At 53.7% G+C, this 17,338-nt stretch overlaps 5 non-coding genes across 5 annotated transcripts; 4 read left to right on the top strand and 1 right to left on the bottom strand.

Moving 5' to 3' along the window:
- Nucleotides 1–43: 43 nt before the first annotated feature.
- On the top strand, nucleotides 44–126 carry TRNAL-CAG (transfer RNA leucine (anticodon CAG)). The gene has a single exon. It is a non-coding gene; the product is annotated as a tRNA-Leu (tRNA).
- A 1,507-nt stretch (nucleotides 127–1,633) lies between these two features.
- TRNAG-GCC (transfer RNA glycine (anticodon GCC)) lies at nucleotides 1,634–1,704 on the top strand. The gene has a single exon. It is a non-coding gene; the product is annotated as a tRNA-Gly (tRNA).
- A 6,898-nt stretch (nucleotides 1,705–8,602) lies between these two features.
- TRNAN-GUU (transfer RNA asparagine (anticodon GUU)) lies at nucleotides 8,603–8,676 on the top strand. The gene has a single exon. It is a non-coding gene; the product is annotated as a tRNA-Asn (tRNA).
- A 7,704-nt stretch (nucleotides 8,677–16,380) lies between these two features.
- TRNAE-UUC (transfer RNA glutamic acid (anticodon UUC)) lies at nucleotides 16,381–16,452 on the top strand. Its single transcript has one exon. It is a non-coding gene; the product is annotated as a tRNA-Glu (tRNA).
- An 814-nt stretch (nucleotides 16,453–17,266) lies between these two features.
- TRNAE-UUC (transfer RNA glutamic acid (anticodon UUC)) lies at nucleotides 17,267–17,338 on the bottom strand. The gene has a single exon. It is a non-coding gene; the product is annotated as a tRNA-Glu (tRNA).

Below are 17,338 nucleotides of genomic sequence, written 5' to 3'. Positions count from 1 at the left end.
GCCGCGTCCCAGCCAGGCCAGCGGCGACGCGCCCACACCCGCCGTCAGGATGGCCGAGCGGTCTAAGGCGCTGCGTTCAGGTCGCAGTCTCCCCTGGAGGCGTGGGTTCGAATCCCACTCCTGACACGCCCACCTTTTGGCCCACCCCACACAGCAGCCACGCCACCCGGGCCTGGACCACACCCTCTCGCGCGGCCGCGGCCCGCCTCGCACCCGAGCACACGCTGCCCGGGACCAGACCGAGCTCCAGCCCCTCCACCCTCGCCGCCTCGGGCTCTGAGCGCGCGCGCGCACTCCCCGGCGACTCGAGCGCCTTTCCCACACCCGCAGGCTTCGCTGACTTCGCACCTGCTGCTTTCTGGAGGCTCTTTGGTCCTCCTTCTCGTCTATTCCCGCCTCTGCCCTCCTCACCCCGGCACTCGCGAACCAGCCCAGGCTGCAAAGCTCCCCGCGCTTCCCGCTCCCACTTGTGGCCGCTGGACAGCGCCTGGCTCTTCCAGCCAGCCGTCCGCTTCCGCCGCCACCGGGAACACGCACCCACCCCACCGTCACCCCGTGCTTTTCCCCCGGCCCTAGTCCATCCTCTCCACACCCTCCCGAGGCGGCCCACACGATTCTCCACCTAGGGGCCCTCCCCTGGCCACACCTACCTGCCTGCCTGTCTGCCCCCCGGGAGCCATACAGCCCAGCCGTCTGCTGGCCAGCCGGCGGCGCGGACCCCTCCCTTCTGTGGGCCTGGCTCACGAGTCCGAGCCGGGAAGGTGGCTGCAGGGAGCAGTGAGCGGAAGCCCTAGACCCCCCAGGCCATCCAGCCGGGCGCCACTGCGCATCTCCTGGCTCGGGGAGGCCGCCGGCCGGCCACTCCGCCCCAGCGTTCCTCCCGGATCCAAGACCGCCCTCCTGCCTCCCAACCTGTCAAGGCACCGAGCCGGACCCCTAGGGAGAGGCGCCGGCCAGCGCGCTCAGGCCTTTGCTCTCTTGGCCCGAGACGCACTCAGCGGCGCAGGCGCCGCTACCTGGCCTCTAACTCCGACAGACGCCGGCGCGAGCGCAAACACACACCCACACCCACCCACCCACACACCCACCCACCCACACACACACACACACAAAGACACACAGCCCACCCGGCCCCGGCCCCTGGCCCCACGGCTCCACACACGAGAGGTCCGTTCCCCACCCCGTCCGCCGGGACACACACTACGCGCGAGAAAACCATCCGCCAAACGGACTCTGGCTCGGGGCTGGGAGTAGCTGAAGGCGAGGTCCCTCGCCTGCCTGCACCTGCCACAGATGGCCCCGGCTCTTTGGGGTTCGGGCGCTGGCCGGGCTGGGTCCGGCTCCTGGCTGCCTCTGGGGACACGGGCAGGCTGTGGCGGCGGCCCTGGACGAGGGACAAAGCACGGGATGAGCCCAGTCCGCCTCCGTGCCTTCCTCTGCCCGGACGTCCGCGCCGCGCCCCAGGGGCTGGCTCTCCCCGTGCCTGGAGCCTGTCTTGCAGACCGCCCGCCTCCTGCTCCCACGGAGCCGACGCTCACGCTCACGCTCACGCTCACGCTCACTACTGGCGGGAACCGGCAACGGAGGCGGCCGGCGCCGCTGGGGAAGCCCTCTGTGGACCACGTCCGTGGGTGCATGGGTGGTTCAGTGGTAGAATTCTCGCCTGCCACGCGGGAGGCCCGGGTTCGATTCCCGGCCCATGCAACGCGCCATCCCCTTTTGGCCCCGCAGCGCCAACTGCGCGCTACGCTTCCTCTCTCCCACCTTCAGAGCACCTGGCCAAAGCCACCTCTGCTCCTCTCTGGGGGCCCGCCCACGCCCCATCCCGTCCCCGCCCCTGCCGCACATTCCCTTCCTCCTCCCTGGCTCGCTCGCCCTGGGGACAAAACTCCGCCCGCCCGGGAGCCAAGGGCCCATCCGTGCCCGCCCACACACCTGCCTTGCCCTTCTTCTCTTTAACGACGCTCGCCTCGCTCCAGTCTCCCGATTCACCGCGAGGAACGCATCCACGCACCAACTCGCGCTGCCACCCACACGCTCCTCCCCTTCCCTCGGCACCGCCTCGCACCGCCGCCCCTCCCGCCAGCCCCCCCCCCCCACACACACACACACACACACACACACACACACACACACACACGCTGTGGCTCACTCTACCCACACTCCAGAAATCCTCCCCTTTGGCACAACCGGCAGAAACCAAGCTGCCACGCCTAGGTGCGCTATACATCCCATCGTCCGGGAGGGTCGCTCACAGACTCCAGGTGGCACCGGCACCCGCACCCGCAAGACCCCGGCGTGCCCAACGTCATGGCCACGCAGGCCCTTGATTCTCTGCGTCCCGCTTCGCCGCCGCGCTACCGTGCCAACGCGGCTTCCTCTTCCACCGCTAGAGCCACCCACGGCACCAAAGTCCACCACCGTCCTCCATCCCTCTCCCACCCCGACCTCCACCCCTCCACCCCTCCACACACACCCACACGCACACACACACGCAAAAGCAAGGACTCCGAGGAAACTTCCCGTGGGCACGGGAAGCACCCGGAGACCCACGCCGCCGCGGCTCCTCCGCACCGCTGCAGGGGGCTTGTGCGGTTGAAGCGAGTGTGCCCCAGCAGGTGTGCGCGGCGCACCGGCTGACCGCTTGGCCTCGAGAGGGGACACCTCTGATCACAGAGCAAATCCCCGGCGGACAGGGGTGTCCAAGTTGGGGCGGGAAGGAGACTGAGGTGTGCGATGGACCTTGGGAGGCATCCACAGAAGAGGACGGATTCAGACAGGGGTGGACAGAGGGACGGACGGCGCCTATCATGGCGAGGCGCAGGGCGAGGCGGGATGGGAAACTGAAAAGTGCAACTGTGAAAAGTGTGCGTGAGTGGGAGGGGTGGTGGAGGACGCCGCTCATCGGGGGTGTGGGGTGGGGTGCGGAGGTGGCGAAAGGGACGGACCACCTGGGTAACACGCTGCCCCCTTTGCAAAGGATGGAAGGGACCGACGTGTCCTGCAATTGGAATGACAAGTTGGCGACAAGTGCGCCCAGTCCCCCGGGGTGCCTCGACCGCCACCCACCTGCCTGGCTGCTGGGTTGTCTTCCCCCGTGGCTCCCACGGCACCTCCCCGCTGTCTCACCACCAGTGCCCCGGGGGGGCGGGGGGGGGGGGTCCGGGCCGTGCCCGGATGCCTCTTCCCTCCTCCACCTCCCGGGCACGGCGGTCGGACTCTGCGCTCGCATCGGCGCCCAAGACCGGCGTGCCCCTGGGGTCCGCTCTCTCCGTCCCCGGGGAGAGACGCAGCCAGCCAGGTCGTGGCGCTCCCGCCCCGCGTGGGGCAGGAAGGCCGCCCGAGAGAGTCGCAGGCCGAGGGGGGCTCGGCCAGTGACGGGACTCGGGGCTGCGCGTGGCTCACCTGAACCACGCGCCCAGCACCGCCACAGCGGGCACCTCAGGAGGGAGGACAGGATGGCTCGTCAGCCTGGCCAGCTAGGAGCGCCAACCGGAGGGGGCGTGGGGTCCGAGCACACTCGGGGGTCAGGGGCGCCTGCGCACACTGGTGGCCGCGGCCGGGGACAGAGGCCGCCCCGGCCACTCGCGTCTCGGGCTGTGGAAGCGAAGGTGACAGGCGAGCGCGTGCGCGGGCGGGAGGGGGGGGGGGCAGGGGAGAGAGGCGATGCCAAGGGCCTCCGGTGGGCCAGCCAGGCCAAAAGGCTCGGACCCGCCGAGGTGGCAGGGCGAGGCTGGGGCTGCCCGTCGGGGCGTGGCAGGGTGGCCTTGTGTGCCACCCCTCCATCGTGCGGCGGCGCCCGCGACGAGCTAGCCAGCCTCTAGGCCTGAGCGTGCTGGCGTGGGCTACAAAGGGGTGGAGTTGCGGGTGCACTGGGGACGGGACGGTGGGTGGCTCGGCTCGGCCGGCCGGGAGGGGAGGCCCCGGAGGGCCAGAGGAAGAAGAAAGGCTTCCCTGACCGGGAATCGAACCCGGGCCGCGGCGGTGAGAGCGCCGAATCCTAACCACTAGACACCCAGAGGAGCGACAAGCTGCGCGCCTGGCCTGCGCCCCCTGGACCCAGCGCCTCCATTCCACCCACGCGGCTCCGCTTGGGCCCCGAGGCCCCTGCCTCTGCACGTCCAGCCGCCCGCGGGCCCCACGCAGTCCACCCGGCCCGCTGGCGGCACCCGCAAAACGCTGCGCGCCGGCCGCCCTCGCACCCGCACGCCGCCTGGGGCCACGTGCCCAGCGCCCAGCGCCCAAGCGCCCAAGTGGGCCGGCACCCCGTCCCCCAATGCCAGCGCCCGCGTGCCTGGACCAGGAGGAGGCCCCGGGCGGCGCCAAAAAGGTCGGGCGCTTGCGGTTGGGCCGGGAATCGAACCCGGGATCAACTGCTTGGAAGGCGCTATGCTCACTCTATACCACCAACGCTGCACGGCCCGGGCCGGCCCGACGCGGCCGGCCCAGGGTGCGCTCCGTCGCCTTCTCGCCTTGGCGCTCTCTCGCCGCTGCCGCCGCCGCCGCCGCCCGGCGCAGCCCTGCCCCGACGTCCCGCCCGGCCGCGCGGCCCGCCACCACGGCTCACCGGCCACCACGGGCTTCACGGCCGCCCGCGCCCCAGCCGCGCTCACTCCGACACACTGCGCCGGCGGTCGCCGGGCACGCCCGCCCGCCCGGCACGCCCAACTGTCCCGCCCCTTCGCACCCGCGCCCGGCGCCCGGCTCCGGCCCACCGCCGCCCGCCTCTGGAGGGCGCTCTGGCCGCCTGGCCGCTCTCGGGCCCTCGGAGGCCGGCTGGGGAGCCCCGCCACGTCCCCGGCCCGGCGTCTTCCGCGTCCTCCGCGGCCCGCAGCTAGCGGCCCGGCCCGGCCCGGCCCAGCCCGGCGCCGGAAGGAGCAGAGGGGGCGGGCGCCAGGCCACACCACCTCCCACTCCTCTGCCCTCCCGCATCCAGACGGGAACCGAACCCTTCTGCCTCCCACCTCGGCGACACCCACGGGCGCTGCTGCGGCCCTGGGCGCACGTCGCCGAGAGCTTCGCAGTGCTGCCGCGGGTGACCACACGAGGCCCCGGCTGCGCGGCGGCGACCCAGCGTCCGGCCTCGAGCCACGCAAAGCGCTGGGGCCGGTGGACGGTGGGCAGGCCGGGCACGCGCCGCCGGCCGGACGACGGACGGCCGAGAAGAAGCGCCCCTGCCCCTCGGGAGCAAGAGGTGGGACCCAGAGCTGCGCAGGCCACCAAAAAGGGCGTCTTGCCTCCCCGTCGGGGAATCGAACCCCGGTCTCCCGCGTGACAGGCGGGGATACCTCACCAATATAACTAACGAGGACGAGCGGCGGCCTCGGCCACCCGGCGCCCGCCCCTCTCCGGCTGCCTCCCACTGCCTGCCCTGCCTGCCCTGTGGACGCCCTGCCCTGCACAGGCGCCCGGCCCTGTCCACCCCCTTGCCGACTCCACACCCCCGGCCTCGGTCCCTCCCCCGCACGGCATTCCTGGCCCGGACTCGGAGTGGGGCCCAGATCCACTCACGCACCGGTTTGGCGCTCGGTACTTCCAGCACGCTGCCTCTTTGCTGCAAAGCGGGCATCGCGCCGGAAAGGAGGAGGCGGTGTGTGGATGAAGGTTGGCCGTGGTGTTGGTTCCGGGGCGGCGGAACCAGCCGTGGCAGAGGTGTAGTCCTCCCTGCGGCGATTACTGTGTCCCACGGGAGAGGTGGTTTGGGGGAATGGGAGAACTGAGACCGACCGTGGAATCCGAACCTGGATGTGAAAAGCAAATTCTCGCCAAGTCCCTTCATTGGGACCATCAGGCAATGAAGGTGAGAGAGCACGCAGATACAGGTGGAGCCGGTGAGGAAGATGCAACCTCAAGCAGGTGGATGCCTGTGCATCACACGGGAGGGCGGAGTGGACTTCTCGTGTGCGTGTTTTTCCAGTTGCGTGACTGATACCCTCCGTCATATGGCCCAGCGGCCAGCGTGTTACCCAGAAGTACCGTCCTCCTCCTCCTCTCCCCACCCGAGTCCCTCATTCCACTTGCCCGCCACCAAGATTTCACGTTTACTAGTTTCCCATTCCTGCCTTACCATACACCTAGCCAGGATCTTCCCGTTCCTTCTCACCAGCTCCGTACCGTTCTTCTATGGGTGCTCTCCAAGCTGAATCGCACACTCCTGCGTTGTGTGCAACTTGTATCCCAGTGCGACGTGCATTACATTAAAACTATTTAATGTATCCTCCTTATACTAGCTTGTCTTGACTTCTGTAGTTTTTCCTTTCTCTGAAGACCTTTTATTTTGATTTTTTTTTCGTTTTTCAGAACTCCTCCCTTTTGCCAATCTTTTTCACACCCCTTGATTTTTTTCCCCCGCCCCCCCGGCGTCCTGGCTACATTGTAAATAGTGCCTCATATTGTTTCTGATCCTGGGAAATCAGTTGTGTGCTCTGTATTTTTTCTGTATTTTCTTCCTAGGCTTTTAGCTTCTGGTCATATGGGAAAGCTGGCTTTCGTTTCAGTACCCATGTATTCTCTGAAGCTACTGGGCTTTCTTCCTTAGTACAGGACGTGGATCCTCAGAGCCTGGTAAGAAAATATATGGGTGGGAAAAAGCCCTTCAGGTCTGTTGACTCAGCCATCTGCCATGACCCCTGTACCTCTAGGTAACTTGGCCTGTGAATTTTTATAAAATCTTTTGAGTCAACTGAAGATGTATCCCTGAGGAACCAGTGTGTTTCAGTCATATCTGCTTTGTTGTCTAGCAGAGAAATGGCATGCTAATATTTTGTACTTCATGAAGATGACTTTGGTCTGGTTTTACAAGCAGCTGAAGTTTCCACCTGTTTACATCTAGAAGACTAACTATATGAGGTGTACCTGTACTCGTGTTTTTCTGAGCCTAAGTCTGTGCAATGAACAATCTGTGTTTCTCTAGCCAGGAATTTCTGAGTCACAGTATCTACCCCTGGAAATGCCAGAGGGTTTCGCCAAATGCCCACAGGCTGTACAAAATTCTGAAAATTTACCTGTTCTTAGAATTTCATCCAACCAGTCAAATTACGTTCATTACTAAAACTTATTTTCTTGATTCAAAGTAACTTGCAGATTGGTTTCGATGTAAAACATTTTAATTGTATCAAAACCACAATGAGATACCACCTCACACCTGTCAGAATGGCTCACATTAAAAACTCAGGCAACAACAAACGTTGCCAAGGACGCAGAGAAAGAGGATCTCTTTTGCATTGTTGGTGGGAATGCAAACTGGTGCAGCCACTCTGGAAAACAGTACGGAGGTTCCTCAAAAAATTAAAAATAGAACTACCCTACGACCCAGCCATTGCACTACTAGGTATTTATCCAAGGATATAGGTGTGCTGTTTCAAAGGGGCACATGCACCCCAATGTTTATAGCAGCGCTATCGACAATAGTCAAAGTATGGAAAGAGCCCAAATGTCCATCGATGGATGAATGGATAAAGAAGATGTGGTATATCTATACAATGGAGTATTACTCGGCAATCAGAAAGAATGAAATCTTGCCATTTGCAACTACGTGGATGGAACTGGAGGGTATTATGCTAAGTGAAATTAGTCAGTCAGAGGAAGACAAAAATCATATGACTTCACTCATATGAGGACTTTAAGAGACAAAACAGATGAGCATAAGGGAAGGAAAGTAAAAATAATACCAAAACAGGGAGGGGGACAAATCATAAGAGGCTCTTAAATATAGAAAACAAACAGGGTTGCTGGAGGGATTATGGGAGGGGGGATGAGCTAAATGGGTAAGGGGCATTAAGGAATCGACCTTTGAAATCATTGTGGCACTATATGCTAACTAATTTGGATGTAAAATTTAAAAATTAATTAATTAAAAAATTTATTAAATTTAAAAATGTTTAAGAAAACATTTAGTTTTACTTATTATAAATTACTAAATTCTCTACCGAGAGCCAGGGCCCATTGGCGCTATTTTTGAACCACAATTGTGAGTGGAGGGAGCAGTCCTGGGGGAAGTGTTCAACCTGGTCTGTATGTCGGTCTCCAGAGGTTGTCTTCCCTCCCCCTTGGAATATTCGCTATTACTTGAGAATTACGTTCAGGAAGAGCTTTGAAGATCACCGCCCTTTCGAAGTTACGTTTTTAAATAAACGCTCAGCATCTGGGTTTTCTAATTCAGAGAGAGGTAATGTAAGTGGGTTTCATAGAAGTTTAGCGAAGTAAGAACATCAGGCTGATGTCCCAAGCGGGGATGTCAGTTCAAATCAGCAGCAAGCTGTTTCCCCAGCACTCATTAATCCCTGCCTAGTCCTCCACTCCATCCCACCATTCTCCATTTCCTCCGGTGGTGAATCTGGTCTTAACTCGTGTCCAGATCTCCACTTGGGGAGAAAGAGGACGTCGCTTCCCGCTGGTCCTAAGAGATTGGGAAGAAAGGAAGCAAGGATTCTACTGTCGTATGACAGGGATGGTTTAATGTTCTGGCTTTTAGAATCACATAACTTGGAACCTACTTGCAATCTCAAGATGAAGAAACGAACCCAGATGGCGGAACGCTAGTGTTTGGTTAATGGTCTACACATACATAGGATGTGCGAAATTTTGCTAGGGGTTGTGGGTAGTCTCTGTGGCGCAATCGGTTAGCGCGTTCGGCTGTTAACCGAAAGGTTGGTGGTTCGATCCCACCCAGGGACGCCTGAAGTGATAGCCTCGCTTTTTTTTTTTTCCTTCATTTTAAAAACCAGAGTTCCATTTCCAATCCAAAATTCCGCGAATTACTTGTCTACTAAGAGAAATTCTCCGAGTGCCACATCTTAGGATCAGGAGCTTTCTATGGAGAAACTAGAGGTATCTGTACTTCCCTTTCCTCTAAAATCAAAACCTTTTTCGAGCTGCTTTTTTTGCAGAATTCCACAGCAAGTGGGCCTTTGCAAATGAGCACTGCTAGTACAGAAAACAGTTAAGGCTCTTTTGAGCTCAGTTAATTCTTGTAGCAGATGGCAAGCACCTGGAGAAACCCAATGATCTCTGGCCGCGTTTAAAAGGAATTAAAGTTTCATTTCCTGCATTAATGTGCTCTCACGTTTATCCTGCTACTTACTTAGAACTGACACTGCTCTTAGATATAAGGCTGCAGTGAAGGTCCTAGAAATAAACCTTCAAGGCTCTGACTGGGGCTCCAACGCTTCTCGTTTCATATTGTGCTCTCTTTTGGTGATCTTGTTGACTTTCAAATTTGTGTCTCCAGAACCTCTCTGAGTTCTAAACCTACCCACGCCTCCAACATGACCCGTTGCCCTCAGGGTTATCCTCTCCCAAGCTGAGTTCATCTTCTCCTCATCCCCGAGGCATGAGAGTCTTTTCCAGTGTTTCCTCTCTTAATGAATGGCATTACCACCAGCATTAGGGAAACAAGCCAGATGGGAAGGGGACTTCCTTCAAGTCTTTTTCCCTCACCCAGCAAATCCATCCGTCGTCGAGTTCTTCCAATTTAACTTCTCTGCCTTCCATTCCTGTTAGCCCACTGCCAGGTTCCCTCGGGGACTGGACCCGGGTCACCTTGAGAAGTCCTGTTATAGTGCAAGGAATGTGTTGTCAGGACTCCTGTCTGTGAGTGTTCTCATGCCAGGAATTCCTGTGAGCTGGACCTTCCCCTCAGCCAAAGCTGACTTTTTTTTCATCTCTCAGATGCCCTTCTTAGCTCAGAAGTCCGCAGACAGGAAGACCACGGAAACAAAACTGTTGGCTAAATCAAACTTTCTCCCTGAAGGCTTTTCGAAAAACACAAAATCCTGGCTTGTCCCTAGTCTCTAAATATGTACCTGTTATTCATCTATTTATTCATGCACACATACGTTCATTCAACAAACATATATTGACAACTCTTATATGCCAGGCACTCTGTAAAGAGCTGTAAATAAAATGATGAGTGAGAAAACAGATACAGTTACCATACGTTTTCAGTTCATAACCTACTTTCTGAAATTCCTACCAAGATCAGTGTGATCCAACTGTGCCCCCTGGGGTAATTTCCAGAACAAATGGGGCACCATGGTCCCTAAATCTTTCTCCTGCCATTTACAAAGCTATGGAGGCTCCAAGGCTATTCTATGTACTCGCCCCATATTGGCCGAAAGAACTTGGCTTCTGGAATCATCCAAATCCGTTGTACTGCCAGGTTTTCAGACTCAGGAGAGCAGGGCAGGGTCTCTGACTGCCTAGAGTTGAGCTCCCCAAAGTGCTGCACCCAGGAGCTGGCAGTTAACCCAGGAGTACAGTCTGGTGTTTGGCCACAAGTTATTCAATAGGAAATGCCAACCCGTGGACTCTGCCTGATCTTTGTAATGAGTTAGACTTTCTGCTGTTAGGTTAAAGCTTGGTGGTTCACAGTCCACCCAGAGACTGCTGTCCTTTGAGCCACAAACATGCTTCCTTTGCCTGCAGAACTCCATGTTTCCCCTCTCTTCATAAGCTCCTTATCTCCTTTCTGAGTTGTTCCTGCTATACCTGAGGCCCCGTGAGTAGTTTCTTCTTGGTCAAAAGACTTTTGAGTGAAAGAATAAGTCATCCGGCCCCCACATCTCCAACATACAGTGTTGAGACAGGCATGGGTCAACCTCTGTTGACACTCCCATTCGAAAGAGAGAAATTGAAGACCACTGGTCCGCATCAACTCTGACATCCAGTCAGATTCATGTGGCCAGTTCCTTGATTAAGCCCCATTACTACTCTCTGGGAATTCCTCACTTCTGCTTCCTGAATTCTGCTTACTTTTCCAGAGGAATAGTCGGTGTTCACAGCTGATCATTTGCTCAGCCTGCTTCCTGCTCATAGGAGTTTGCAGGTCCAAAGGCTTCTTTTAATTTTGTACTGCCTCTGTCCCTTTCGGTCCAAGCTGATATACTTCCTTTAAAAGCTTGAAGAGTTTCTTATAAATATATCAATATATACTTCACTTATTAGGCAAAAGCCACACTCACAAATCTCTTTGAGATCAGCCCTTTTCTACATTGGGCCCCTGGTAAGGTTGCTGTGGGTCAATGTCCTTAAGATCCTTAAAAGCCTTCTTAACAGGAAGGTCTCTGAGGCAAGCCCTTAAGATTCATAAAAGGCCTTCTTTCTTTCTGAAAAAGTCTAGGAGGCACTCCTTCAATCTTCTTGAGGTGTTAATAAAGACTTCTGTAGATACAGATTTAGGTTCCTCTTTCCCCTGGACCATGTTTCCTGACAGCACCTGGGTTTGATCTCCTTGGCTCCCCCTTTCTTCCTGAAGCATTTGCTGGATGGAAACTGTCCCAAGCCTTACATTTTGTCCAAATTCCAGCTGAAAACTGAATACTCAGTCCTTACTTCATGTCTCCTTTCTAGTGTTTCATTATAGGCAGTGTAGAGGAGGAAAAATTCTTCTTGGTTCTTTTAGCTATAAGGTACTCCCCCAGATTCTGATTCAGTGATGTGTAGACTCATAGACAGTTTAGAATTCCTTTATCCAGGAAGTCAAAGCTAGCATGTAGTTTTGACAGATTCTGTAGATCCCTTCCCAGACTCTTTCTTTGGCATGAGTTTGGCTATATTTCTGGCCACCTAGCTCCCCTTTGGGTATTCCCTTTATCTGAGTCTGGTTGTTAATTCTCATAAATCTATGACCGCCCAGTGATCTCTCAACTAATTCCTTTTCTGCTTCATTTGCTAAAGCTTATTTATGCATTTTCTATCCAAGACCACTAATATTTAGACATCAGTAACAGAAAAATATGGGTATCCAAAATAGGTGAAAGGGCTTTGTTGGCTGGAAAGCAGGCAAGATATTTTGAATACTCTGGAAAGGGACTCTAACAACCAGAAAACTGCTGTGTAGCAGTGAAGGGTCATCTGTTGCCATCTGGGAACCTGCATTGCTAATGACTTAGGACTTTGTCACAGGTGTGAGAAATTTAAAGTCTCAAAAAGTCTCCTTTTAAAACAGTCTTAAAAAAAGAGAATGGTGTAATCAGTCCCCTACATTTTCAATTCATGGCACCGTTTAAAATGAAGAGGCTTTAGTGACCTCCAAAAGGTATATGTAAAACTGTTTGGCTTTGTATCCTTTTTTTTGGTGGTTTTTTTTTCTTCTCGAGAGAGAGAAAGAGAGAGCCCACACAAGTGGGAGAGGGGCAAAGAGGGGAGAGAAAGAGTCCCAAGCAGGCTCCGCGCTGTCGGTGAAAAGCCTCACGTGGGGTTCCATCTCAGGAACCCGTGAGATCATGACCTGAGCCTAAATCAAAAGTCAGATGCTTAACTGACTGAGCCACCCAGGCACCCCTCACCTTGTTTCTTTTTTTTTTTTTTTTAACACTTTAGTATTTAACATACAACCAACTGCCCATATTTAAAATATATAATAAAGGAGCACCTGGGTGGCTCAGTTGGTTGAGTGTCCAACTTCGGCTCAGGTCATGATCTCATGGTTCTTGGGTTCGAGCCACATTGGGCTCTGTGCTGACAGCTCAGAGCCTGGAGCCTGCTTCCGATTCTGTGTCCCTCTCTCTCTGCTTCTTCCCGACTTGTTCTCTGTCTCTCTCAAAAATAAATAAATGTTGAATAAATAAATAAAAATAAATAAATAAAATATACAGTATGATGTTTTGACATATGTACGTACTACTGAAGCCATGATTACAATCAAAATAATGAGCGTACCCATCATCCCCAGAAGTGTCCTTATAGCCCTTGATAATTCCCCTCTTCTGCCCTTTGCTAAGTCACGTCCCCACTGACCTGCGCATCTCGAGTGATTACGGATCTGCTTATTGCCACTGTAGATTAGTTGGCATTCTCTAGATTTTACATAAATGGAGTCATACAGAAGGTCCTCTTTTTCCTTTGGTATCATGAATTTTGTTAATTTTAGTCATTCTAGAACACATGTGGTGTTAACTCCATACCCACTAAGATTGCTGTCACTTTAAATACAACAACAACACTAGAAAATAGTAAGTGTTGGCAGGAAGGAGAAATGAGGACCACCAAACATTGCTGGTGAGAATGTAAATGACCCCACGATTTTACTTACTAGGTATATACCCAGAGTAATTAAAACCAGGGGCACCAAGGGACGCCTGGGTGTCTCAGGTGGTTTGAGCCCCGTGTCAGGCTCTGTGCTGACAGCTCAGAGCCTGGAGCCTGCTTCAGATGCTGTGTCTCCCTCTCTCTCTATCCCTCCTCGGTTCTTTCCCCCTGCTCTGTCTCTGCCTCTCAAAAAATAAATACACGTTAAAAAAAAAAAAAACCTAGATACTCAAACTAGTCCTTGCATGTGAACGTTCACAGCGCCACTACTCACAGCGGCCAAGAGGGAGAAACAACCAAAAGTTCCATCAGTGGGTGAATGTATAAACATGTCGCATATACACACAATGAAATGTTAATCAGCCATAAAAAGGAATGGAATTAACATTTAAATGATACACGTCGCAGCTTGAAGGAACTCCAACCACAAGCTAAGTAAAAGAAGCCACAGACAGAATGTCACCTGTTGTATGATTTCGTGTAAATGAAATATCCCAAATAGATAAGTCCATAGGAACAGAAAGCAAGATGATGGCTTCCAGGAGGAGCGTGTATCGAGGAGTAATTGCTTCATGGATGTGGGGCTTTATTTTGGGATGATGAATATGTTTTAGAACTAGATAGTTAAGGTAGTTACACAAAGTTACTTAGTACATTGTTAATGTACTAAGTAACTGAATAGTACTCAGTAACTGAATAGTTCCACTCTAAAATAGTTAAACTTATATGCATTCCACTTAAAAAAAAAAAAAAACAAAAAAAAACCTCAGCCGCAGAGTCCCTGAAGTCCAATGGTCAGCTGGTTTGACCATAAATCAATATATTGGTGGTTCGAGTCCCCTTGGGGAGGTGTGTTGGTAACCTGCTATTCTCCAGCCCTGCTGTTGCTCTGTCAGAACGGACTTTTTCTTTTTAATTCACCCCTCTTATGTGACCGGATGAAAGCAACTTTGCACTATATCCAGAGAGAGCAGAGGCAAAAGTGCTCTGAAGAAGCAACTGTCCTACACTGAAGCCTAACCAAGGCAGTACTCTCTTCTGTGTGTTTAGTATAAGGCATCACCTTCTAGGATGTTTAATTATATGTGTCTACCTGACTGGGTCATGGGGTGCCCAGATATTTGGTCAAACATTATTTGGAGTGTTTCTTTTTTTTTTTTTTTTAATTTTTTTTTTAAATTTATTTTTGAGAGAGAGAGAGATGGGGAGGGACACAGACAGAGGGACACAGAATCGGAAGCAGGCTTCAGGTGGTCAGCACCGAGCCCAACAGGGGGCTCGAACTCACAAACGTGAGATCATGACCTGAGCTGAAGTCGGAGGCCTAACCCACTGAGCCACCCAGGTGCCCCTGGAGTGTTTCTGTGCGGATGTTTTTGGATGGAATTAACATTTAAGTCAGTAGACTGAGTAAAGCTTATTGCCCTGGCTAATGTGGGTGGGCCTCATCCAATCAGATGAGAGAACTCCTCCTGCCAGACTGCCTTTGAACTAGGATATTGAGTTTTTCCTGCTTATGGACTTGGACTGGAACACCAGCTCTTCCTGGGTCTCGAGCGTACTGGCCTTGGTCTTTGGACTTGAACTACACCAGCAGCTTCCCTGGGTCCCAGGCCTTCAGACTCCAACTGGACCCACCAACTCTCCTGGGCCCCCAGCTTGCCTGCTCACTTTGCAGACCTCGACACTCCATGATCATGTGATCTTCAGATACAGAAACATATATAGATATAGATAAAGATACAGATATACATATAGGAACAGGTATAGATATAGATATACACACAGACATAGATACAAATATACGTGTGGATGTCGATCTCCGATTGGTTCTGTGTCTCTGAAGAACTCTGATACACCACGCAAGCAGGTGTCTTCTTCTCCCTCCTCTCATTAACTCCTGGCAGAAGATCTGAGGGTTCCTCACGTTACAGGAAACAGAAACAACTTTACAATTTCTTCTTTTTTTAATTGGAAACATGCTACTGAATACAATTTTAAGGAGAAACTGCATACCTGTTACCTGCTAGCCCACTACCTTAAACCACACGCGGGCTGCTTGAGCTGCTGAGGTGAAAATACCCCCCAAAGAACTTGGCAGTGTCCTCACCAGAGGGAGAGCCACAGAGGTTAAAACAGAAAGGACCGTGCGTTCAACGGATATGGTGGGTGGAAAAGGTTCTGGGCTCATTTCCAAGGGTGCTGTGGGGGTGGGGCCGTGGGAAAGGTGCCTGGTTGGGGGAATGGAGGAAGATGACTTAGTTTGGGAGAGCATGACTTTAGACCCTCCCAGTGGTGGGGTAAAGAGCTGAGAGCTCTGTTGGGGGTGGGCCTGGAAGGTCAGAGAAGCAGTGCAAACGGAATACAAAAGGGAATAGTCCAAAAGACCCTGTATTAGTGCCTCATATTTGTGATTGCGGGGAACAGTACAAATGGAGGGCCACATACCATATGTCGAGATGTTTTAAATTGACCAATTAAGCTCATCAGCAGTGACATACAACAAGAGCTTTCCATCTACATTGACAAAAATATTTTCTTAAGGACCTGTGGGTCCAGATTTGCATTTAGAATTGTGAGACTCCTCATAGTTCTGCCTGACCACCGTGGCCCAGGAAAGACCCTCTCCTCTCAATTCTAGCTCCTTCCTGCACTGAGAGGGGTCCTGTGCAGGTGTATGGGCACCAGGATCTGTTCAAACCCCTGCAAACAGCCTTCCTTTGGCCACCTGTCGATCCTTACTTGCACGCACCGGAGGCTAATCCACTACCACCACGCGGGTGGGGGAGAGGGGCGCCCTAACCAAACGTCAGCCATTTGTGCAGGTCATTCTACGCCCCAAATAACAGAGCCTGGCCGGGGAGAGGGGTGCGGCTCCCGGTGGGCATGTCCCCTTGGCCCTGAATGTTCCTCCCTCTGCACAGGGGAGGGATATAATCAGAGAAGATCAGGAACAGGATCCTTTTTGGGGGGTGAGGGAGCAAAAGAGAGACATGGGTTTCCTCAATCAACCACGGGGAAACTAGAAGTGAGAGAGGCACAAATATTTTAGGAATGAAGAGGGGAAAAAAGAAAGAAACACGAGCAAGCCCTGTGGTCAGAGGGAGTCGATGACAAAAATGTAGGAAAAAGTGTCCTCTTCCCTGGCTTGACTTGTGACAGTCTTTTTTGCAACTTTTCTGCCACTAAAGTTTCCTGCCACCCTCTGACCCACGTGGCAGTCGCTGCATCCAGCACCGCACACCCCCCTACAGAACATTCTCCAGACGTTTCTAAAGGCCTCTAACAGGTGGCTGCATCATTCTTAAGATCTTATTCTAGGAGTTGCTGCTCAGGCACAGCAAACACCGCTCCCTGGTGGTCTAGTGGCTAGGATTCGGCGCTTTCACCGCCGCGGCCCGGGTTCGATTCCCGGTCAGGGAAGCTGGTCTCACTCACCTTCCTTGGTCCCTCTTTTTTTTTTTTTTTTTTTTTTTCCTTTCTGTCCACCGCTGACATTTTGCTACTGTTACGGCTCCTGAGCCTGGTTACCCCCAAGGCCGGTTGCACGCAGTCTTGCAGGCCAGCCAGTGTTCCCGTGGCTCCCCACTCCTGCCCGCCAAGGCCAAGCTCACGGATCCCCGGATTAAGACGATGCCTCGCAAAATCTGCCTGCCTCTCAAGCTTTTCCCAGGTGATCCTGAAATCAGTGCTGAGAACCGCAGGACAAAGTCACCAGGGAGCCAAAGACTGGTGTCATATGAGTTGTTATTCATCTTTGTATTATAGTTCCTGTCTTACAGGTAAAATGAACTAATCAACATATAGAAATGTATTCTTGCGCTTACAAAAGACCAAACGGCCCCAGATCTGGTAAAATCACCTGAGCTGTCTACACCTCTCGCATGTACCTTAGGGTTTCAATGAACAGGGAAAAAATTACATCCATTACTAAAACCGTACCTATGCCAATCAAACCGTAACAGATGTGAGAGTCATTTGATAGAACTCATTTCATGTAGAAATTTTCTTAGACGGAAAAAACAAATCCATAGTTCCCAATAGAGTGAGGCAGAGGCGAGTTTGGCTAGGCTTAGAGAAAGTTTTCATTCTTCACATACACCCCGTGTACCCCATTCCCGTGATATTGACACACCTCGGGGCAGGATGGCATGTGAGGTGCGCGCACGTGAGCCTTGGTTAAAACCGAGTTGGCCGCAACAGCAGAATGTCGGTGGTGATCAGAAAGAAAACAGGCTTCCCTGACCGGGAATCGAACCCGGGCCGCGGCGGTGAAAGCGCCGAATCCTAGCCACTAGACCACCAGGGA

The sequence above is a fragment of the Acinonyx jubatus genome, chromosome E4 (assembly GCF_027475565.1).
Source record: "Acinonyx jubatus isolate Ajub_Pintada_27869175 chromosome E4, VMU_Ajub_asm_v1.0, whole genome shotgun sequence".
Classification (NCBI taxonomy): Eukaryota; Metazoa; Chordata; class Mammalia; order Carnivora; family Felidae; genus Acinonyx; species Acinonyx jubatus.
The sequence above is the reverse complement of the archived record's forward strand: the minus strand, read 5'-3'. Positions and strand labels throughout refer to the sequence as shown.